Source organism: Mandrillus leucophaeus, unplaced genomic scaffold (assembly GCF_000951045.1).
Source record: "Mandrillus leucophaeus isolate KB7577 unplaced genomic scaffold, Mleu.le_1.0 Scaffold933, whole genome shotgun sequence".
Classification (NCBI taxonomy): Eukaryota; Metazoa; Chordata; class Mammalia; order Primates; family Cercopithecidae; genus Mandrillus; species Mandrillus leucophaeus.
The window spans coordinates 464,158-473,291 of NW_012110175.1; positions in this window are offsets into that span (position 1 = coordinate 464,158).

Here is a 9,134-nt window from a genome sequence, read left to right on the forward strand (position 1 = left end):
TTCACCGTGTTAGCCAGCATGGTCTCGATCTCCTGATCTCGTGATCCGCCCGTCTCGGCCTCCCAAAGTACTAGGATTACAGGCTTGAGCCACCGCGCCCTCCTTTCTAACTGGATGCCCTTTCTTTCTTTCTCTTGCTTAACTGCTCTAGCTAGGACTTCCAGTACTATGTTGAATAAAAGTGGTGAAAGTGGGCATCCTGGTCTTGTTCCAGATCTTAGAGAAACAGCTTTCAGCTTTTCCTTGTTCAGTATCATGTTGGCTGTGGGTTTATCATACATGGCCTTCATCATGGTGAGGTATTTTCCTTCTATATCCAATTTGTTGGGAGTTTTCATCATGAAAAGGTGTTTACTTTCATTGAATAGTTTTTGGTATTTATTAAAATGATCATATCGTTTTTGTCTTCAGTTCTGTTAATGTAATGTATCATATTTATTGATTTGTGTACGTTGACCTATCTTTGCATCCCCTGAATAAATCCCAAATAAATCATGGTAAATGATTTTTCCAATGTGCTGCTGGATTCAGTTTGTTAGTATTTTATTGAGGATTTTTACATCTATGTTCATCAGGTATATTAGCCTATAGTTTTCTTTTTTCTGGTGTCCTTCTCTGGTTTCGGTATTGAGGTAACACTGGCATTATAGAATGAGTTGGAAGAATGCCCTTTTTTTCAGTTTTCTGGAAGAGTTTGAGAATTGGTATTAGTTCTTCAAATGTTTGGTAGAATTCTGCAGTGGAGCCATTGGGTACTGGGTCTTTTTCTGATAGGCAACATTTTATTACAAATTCATAGATTCAATCTCATTATTTGTAATTGGTCTGTTCAGGTTTTCTATTTCTTCTTGGTTCAGTCTTGGTATAAAATATGTGTCCAAAAATTTATCCATTTCCTCTAGCTTTCTAATTTGTTGGTGTATTTGTTCATGATACAAAGTCTCCAATGATACTTTGTATTTCTGTGTCATTAGTTGTCATATCTCCTTTTTCATTTCTGATTTTATTTATTCAGGTATTTTCTCTTTTTTCTTGGTTAGTCCAGCTAATGGTTTACTAATTTTGTCTTTTTGAAAAACCAATTTTTCATTTTGTTGATCTTTTGTGGTTTTTTTTTTTTTTAGCTGATCTTTATTATTTATTTACTTCTAATTTTGGGTTTGGTTTATTCTTGCTTTTCTAATTCCTTGAGATACACCGTCAATTCATTTATTTAAAATCTTTCTATTTTTTGGATGTAGGTGTTTATTGCTATAAATTTCCCTCTTAATCTGCTGTATCCCACAGGTTTTGTTATATTGTGTTTCTATTTTCATTTCTTAATAAATTAAAACATTTCCTTTTTCATTTCTTCACTGACCCATTGGTCACTCAGGAGCATGTTGTTTAACTTCCTGTTTGTACAATATCAGAAGTTCCTTTTTTTCTTTTTGTAAGAGACAAGGTGTATTAATTTGTTTTGTATCACTATAAAGGAATACCTGAGGCTAATTCATTAAAAAAAAAAAAAAAAAGAGGTCTACACTTTGGGAGGCCAAAGCAGGTGGATCGCTTGAGGTCAGGAGTTCAAGACCAGCCTGGCCAATGTGGTGAAACCTTGTCTCTACTAAAAATACAAAAATTAGCCATGCGTGGTGGCGTGCACCTGTAGTCCCAGCTACTTGGGAGGCTGAGGCAGGAAAATTGCTTGAATCTGGGAGATGGAGGTTGAAGTGGACCAAGATTGTGTCACTGCACTCCAGCCTGGGCAACAGAGCGAGACTCCATCTCAAAAAAAACAAAACAAAACAAAAAAACAAGAGGTTTAACTGGCTCACAGTTCTGCAGGCTGTACAAGGTACAAGAAGCATGGTGCCAACATCTGCTCAGCTTCTGATGAGGGCCTCTGGCAATTTACAGTCATGATGAAAGTGACAGGGAGTCAGCCTGTCACATGGTGAAGAGAGCATGGGGAAGTGCTACACACTTTTAAACAACCAGATCTCACATGAACTCTGAGCAATAACTCACTCATTACCAAGGGGATGGTGCTAAGCCATTCATGAGAGATCCACCCACATGATCCAAACACCTCCCACCAGACCCCATCTCCAATACTGGGAATTACATTTTAACATGAGATTTGGAGGGGACAAACATTCAAACCACATCACAAAACATATCACCCTGTCATCCAGGACAGAGTGCAGTGGTATGAACATAGCTCACTGCAGCCTTGAACTACTGGGCTCCAGGGATTCTCTCACCTCAGCCTCCTGAGTAGCTAGGACTATAGGTGTGAACCACCACACCTTGGTAATTTTTGTTTATTGTTTTTGTGGAGATAATGTCTTGTTTTGTTGCCCAGGCTGGTCTCAAACTCTTGGCTTCAAGTGATCCTTCCACCTTGACTTCCCAAAGTGCTGGGATTACAGGTATGAGCCTGTCTTATTTAGAGACAGGGTCTCACTCTCACTCTGTCACCCAGGATGGAGTGCACTGGCACAATCATGGCTCACTGGCCTTGACCTCCTGGGCTTGAGCAACCCTCCCACCTCACCTTCCCGAGTAGCTGCGACCACAGACACGTGCCACCATGCCTGGCTATTTTGCTTTTAATGTTTTTGTATAGACGGGGGTCATCCTATGTTGCCCAGGCTGACCTCAAACTCCTGGGTTCAAATATCCTCCCATGTCAGCCTCTCAAAGTGTTGGGATTACAGACATGAGCAATTGCACTTGGCCTAAAATGTACTTTATATTTATTTCTGTTGTTGATTTTCTGTCTAGATGATCTATCCAAATGCTGAGTGTGGAGTGCTGAAACCCCCAACTTTTATTGTATCGGAGTTTATCTCTCTGTTTAGATCAAATAAGATTTGATTTTATATATCTGGGTACTACAGTGTTGGGTTCATACATATTTATAATCGTTATATCCTCTTGCTGAATTGATCCCTTTAACATTATGTAATGACCGTCTTTGTCTTTTCGTATACTTTTTGACTTAAAGTCTGTTTTATCTGACATAAACATAGCTACTTCTGCTCACTTTTAGGTTCCATTTGTGTGAAATATCATTTTCCATCCCTTCACTGTCAGTCTATATGTGTCTTTACAACTGAAGTGAGTTTCTTGCAGGCAGCATATAGCTGGGTAATGGTTTTTTCATCCATTCAGCCAGTCTATACTTTTTAAGTGGGGGATTTAATCTGTTTCTATTAAAGCTTATTATTGATAGGGAGGAACTTGCTTCTTCATTTTATTAATTGTTTTCTGGTTGTTTTGTATATCCTTTGTTCCTTTTTTCCTCTCTTAATGTTTATCATTGTTGTTTGGTGGTATTTTGTAGTGCTATGGTTTCATTCCTTTCTTGTTCTCCTTCATGAATCTGCTCTACTACTAAGTTTTACACTTTTGTGTGTTCATGATAGTGATGATTATCTTTTCACTTCCAGAGATAAGACTTCTTTAAGCATTTCTTATAAGGCTGGTCTAGTGGTGTTGAATTCCCTTTATTTTTGCTTATCTGGGAAACGCTTTATTTCTCCCTCATTTCTGAAGGATAGCTTTGTTGGCTGTGGTATTCCTGGCTGGCTATTTTTTTTTTTCTCTCAGCACATCCCATTCTCTCCTGGCCTGTAAGGTTTCTGCAGAGAAATCTGCTGTTAGTCTAATGAGGGATCACTTATATGTGACTTAACACTTTTCTCTTGGAGTTTTTAGAATTCTGTCTTTGTTTTTGACTTTTGACAATTTGACTGTAATGTGCCTCAGATAGGATCATTTTGGGTTGAATCTTTGAGTTCCTTGATCTAGATGTCTACACCTCTCCTCAGTCTTGGGAAGTTTTCAGCTATTATTTCATCAAGTAGGTTTTCTACACCTTTTCCCTTCTTTTTTCCTTCTGAAACTCCCATAAGACAAATATGTGTTCACTTAATGGTATCCCATAAGTCTTGTAGGCTTTCTTCACTGTTTTTCATTCTTACTTTTTTTTCCCTGACTAGGTAATTTCAAATAATCTGCCCTCAAATCCAGAGATTCTTCTGCTTGATCAAGTCTGTTGTTGAAACTCTCTAATGTATCTTTTCATTCATCAACCTCTTCAGCTGCAAAATTTCTGTTTGGTTCTTTTTTATGATTCTATCTCTTTGTTGAATTTCTTGGTCATATCATGAATTGTTTTCCTGACTTCATTGTCTATCTGTATTTTCTTGTATTGTATCTCATTTAGTTTCCTTAAGATCATTATTTTGAATTCCTTTTCCAGAAATTCACTGATTTCCTTTTCACTGGGGTCTGTCACTAGAGAGTTATGTTCCTTTGGCAGTGTCAGGTTTCCAAATTGCAGCCCTACCCTACTCCTGAGGCCCAAATCTTCAGAGCACCCCTTCTTCCCCAGAGTGGGGCCAGTGTTGTGCCCTGCCCCCCAGGGTAGAATTACAGCTACAACCTAGCCCCATGGACCCAAGCTGCTAAGGGGTATATCATACTCACAGATCCTGGCTTGGTAAAAGTGGCTTTTCTTGCTTTTCTTCAGCTTTCCTTGCTTTTTCATGTTTCTTATGTCCATGTGTTGATGTCTGTGCAGCTGGAGCAACAACTGTTTCTTCAAAACTTTCTAAAGCAGTTTTCATAGAGAAAAACTTTCACCCATAGTTGGAACTTAGTATGCTGGTTAGGAAGCATGCAATGACACTGTCCAGATAAGTGTAGTGGTACAGTCTCTGTGTAGCTTCTTCAGCTGTGTTCAATGTTAGCAATAACTGCAGACACCTCAATGGCATAGGCTATAGAAGAAGTCTGTGGTTGTGGCAGGGTGGTAGCATAGGTTGTTAATGTCCTCAGTGTCAAGGGCCTTTGGGGTCCTTCTATTGTTAGTTTCCCCACAATGGGGAGACTTAACTGAGGGGATCCTTCTTGGTGTCAGGTCTGACATGGCCTACAAGCAGCTGTAGCAGTGCTGGGTTCTGGGAGCAGGGGTTCAGAGCAGCTGTGAGGCCAGGGTCCTAGGTGCAGGTTTTTGCCAACCTATTGTAGCAGCTGGGCCTTGGGGCACAGGTTCATTTTCTGTGGCAGGTTGGATGTAGGCTGCCCACTGAGCTAGGATCTGTGATTGTGAAGTACTCCCTAGCAGCTTGGGTCCATGGAGCTAGCCTGTAGCTGTGATTGGACCCTTAGGGGTCAAGGCATAGCACTGACCCCACTCTGGGGAGGAAGAGGTGCTCTGGAGATTTGGGATTCAGGAGCAGGGTATGGCTGCAATTTGGAAACCTAAGCCAATACGGCTCGGTAACAACTCAGGTCCCAGGGGATAAGGCACTGTGTAGTAGTGACTCTATACCCTGAGATGGTGGGACCTGGAAGTATCTCAGATTCTGTGATGCCAGGTGCAGTGACAGCAAATATCCCAGAATAATGGAACACAGCTGTTGTTTGGGCCCTGGGAGGCAGGGAATGCAGAGCAATGACTATCTACCCAAGGAGAGGGGTGTCAGCAGCTGACTCTAGGGAGCTAGTCCAGTTCCGGGGAAGCAGGGTACTAAAGCTGTTTGGCTTATAAGGTGGGATGTCTCAGCTCAGCCACTGCTCTGTTTCCCTAGGACACAGGATATTACATCAGCTCAGCCCTGGGACGCACAGCTGCTCAGCTTAGCCAGTGCACTGATTACCTAGTGGGTGAAGTGCCACCTCAGCTCAGATTGGCTTGTGGGGGGATACGGGAGGGTAGTGTGTGAATGTTCTCGGAAGCCCAGGCACCATTTCCCTGGGATGCAGGGTGCCACTTCACCTTAGGTACCGAGGTGTGTGACCACTCTGGGCAGTCAAGGCATTGTTTTCTGGGATGCAGAGTGCTGCTTCAACTTAGGCACTGGGGAGGCCTGCGCAGCCTAAGTACTGCTTTCCCAAGAGACAGGTTACTACTTCAGCTCTGGCCCAAAGGGCAGGGTAAGGGGTAGATGGAGTAGCTCCACCTCCACTTGTCCCCACGGAAGAGTGTAAACGCTACTTACAGCTTGGCTTGGGGATGTGTGGCCACTGGGCTGGGGTAGTTCAGTAGTGGCTTAGCCTCAGGGATGAAGGGGAGCTGTGGCTACTCACCCATGGAGGAAGACACACTCCAGACACAGTACCGGTTCCAAGATGGCATAGTGCAGTAGCCAGGAGGCCCACAAGGAGTGGAGCACAGTGTCTACTTCTTCGTCCTTGGGGAGACCATAGCTATGTGGACTCTAGGTGGCTCCCTCAGCTGGCCTTAGTGTCTGTGAAAACTGCCCGGGACCCTAGTGGTGAGGTCTATAGTTGACCAAGGTGTTGACAGGGGTTGCTAAGAGCCTCTTGCTTACCTCCTCACTGTAGGGAGAAACTTCCCCTGGTTTCCAGCTGATCCTGACTGGAGAATGGGGTGGTGGAAGCCAGTGTTTCCTTCCGTTCTCTATGTGGGCCTACCAAGTTCCTGTGCTCACCTGTTTCTTTGATTTCTCCAACGTACTCCAGTACTCTCATTCAGTTATTTTCATTAAAATGTGGTTTAGCCATTGTTTGGGTTCTTTGTGAGGATGATGAGCACAAGGGGCTTCTAGTCAGCCATCTTGCTGATGTCACTTGGAGTGTGCCTGAGTTTTTGATTATTTCCTCAAGAGAGATATTCAGTAAATAAAATTCTTAGGTCAAGGGGTATGCATTGCAGTTTTTAAAATTTCTGAAACATGTTATACTGCTTTTTATTTCTTTATTTTTTGAGAAAGGATCCCACTCTGCTGCCCAGGCTGGAATGCAGTGGCTCACTATAGCCTTGACCTCCCAGGACCTCAGGTGATCCTCCCACCTCAGCCTCACAAGTAGCTGGGACTACAGGCGCACACTACCATTCCAGGCTAATTTTTGTTATTTTTTGTAGAAACAGGGTTTTTGCCACGTTGACCAGACTGGTCTTGAACTCCTGGGCTCAAGAAATCCTCCCACCTTCGCCTCTCAAAGTGCTGGGATTACAGGGGTGAACCACTGTGCCCAGCTTAATGTTACACTGCTTTCTAAAATGCTTGTAACAATTAACATTCACTGCATTTTACCTTCTCCAGCATCCAATTCTATAGGCAATTACAGTTTTAGTTTCATTTCTTTGACAGTGGCCTTGACATTTTAAAAAATATGCTCTCTTAATGTTAAGTACTAACTCTGGTCAAAGTCCAGTTATACTTAGACCTGTGGGGCACTGATAAGAGCTATGAATGACCAACTCAGAACTTCTAAAATGCAGAATTTCAGGGATTTATCTAGGAAATGTACATCAAAGTGATTACAGGAGGCAGGAAAGCTAGTCAAAATCTAAAGGACCCTCAACATAGGGATGACCTAGGTCAAATTCAGGTATTGTAAGAGCTACCAAGTTTGAATTCTTTGGGTTTGACCTAAAATAATTAAAACAGTGAAATCTAAGATAAGCTGTCAGGTTATGTGGGCCCAAGTAATGAGAAATATGGCCTTAAACTACCCATCTAAGTGTCTCAGAGAACAGAGAAAGGTTGTTACTGTAGCATTCCTTCTTAGAATGAACATCACCAACACCTATTTAACTATTCTCTTTTCAGTTTGATAGTAAAACGTTGACAGCTGCAGCAGTTTTTAGATGAGCCTAAAAATCTCTTTGGAATGGTAAAATTCTATTTTGCAAAACATGTAAACCAGATGGCCATTTCTAATTTTGGAATTTCTCAGACAGGTGTTAATCCAAAATTGTCTTCCCATTTCTCCCTTAAATTCCAAAGAAGGCTAAAACCAAAACAAAACTTACAGAAAATGTTTCAGAGACAAATGACAGATCTTTTGATCAAAGTAATTTTTACTTAGAAGGAAACAGCTGACTTACAAAGAAATTGCACTGAGGCTATTTCTAAATAAAAGTGTTTTTGCTATGGCATTGCAGGGAATTGAGGCACCTTCCATACTGGTGGCTATTTACAGCAACACAAGTACTTAGAAAAATAATAGGCTTCACCTTGCCATATGGGAAAATGCTGAAAAATAATTACCCAAAGATCCTCATGAAAATATACTGATAGAATTATCTATGGTGTTTAGGGTAATGGGTATCTTGTAAATTATGTTTTAAGTGAATGTTGCTATAAATCTCTTAAATATGCAGCATATACCTATAAGCAAAAGACGGCAATGGAATTTTTCTTAATTTTTATTTTTTATGGGTACATTATAGGTATATATATTTATGAGGTACATGAGATATTTTGTACAGGCATGCAATGCATAATAATCAACTCAGGGTAAATGGGGTGTCCATCACCTCAAGCATTTATTTTTTCTTTATGTTATGCACATTCCAATTATACCCTTTCATTTTTTTAAAATGTACAATAAATTACTGTTGACTGTAATTACTCTGTTGTGCTAACAAATACTAGATCTTATTCAGTCTAACTATATTTTCATACCCATTAACTATCTCCACTTCCCGTCCCCACCACTACCTTTCCCAGTCTCTAATAGCCATATTTTACTCTTTATAAGTTCAATTGTTTTAATTTTTAGCTCCCACAAATAAATGAGAACATGTGAAGTTTGTCTTTCTATGCCTGGTTTATTTCACTTAACATAGTGACCTCCAGTTCCATCCATGTTGTTGTAAATAACAGGATCTCATTTTTTCTCCCCTATGGTTGAACAGTACTCCATTGTGTATATGTACCACATTTTCTTTATCTGTTCATCTGCTGATGGACACTTAGGTTGCTTCCAAATCTTAGCTATTGTGAATAGTGCTACAATCTAATGGGAATGCAGAAACCTATTTTATATACTTAATTCCTTTCTTTTGGGTATACACCTAGCAGTGGGATTGCTGGGTCATATAGTAGATCTATTTTTAGTTTTCTGAGGAACAACCATGCCATTCTCTATAGTGGCTGTACTAATTTACATTCCCACAAAAAACGTACAAGGGTTCCTTTTTATCTACATCCTTGCCAGCATTCGTTATTGCTTGTCTTTTGGATAGAAGCCATTTTAACTAGAGTGGGATACATTTCTCTGATGATCAGTAATGTTAAATACCTTTTCATATATCTGATTGCCATTTGTATGTTTTCTTCTGAGAAACGTTATTCAGATCTTTTGAGCATTTTAAAATCAGATTA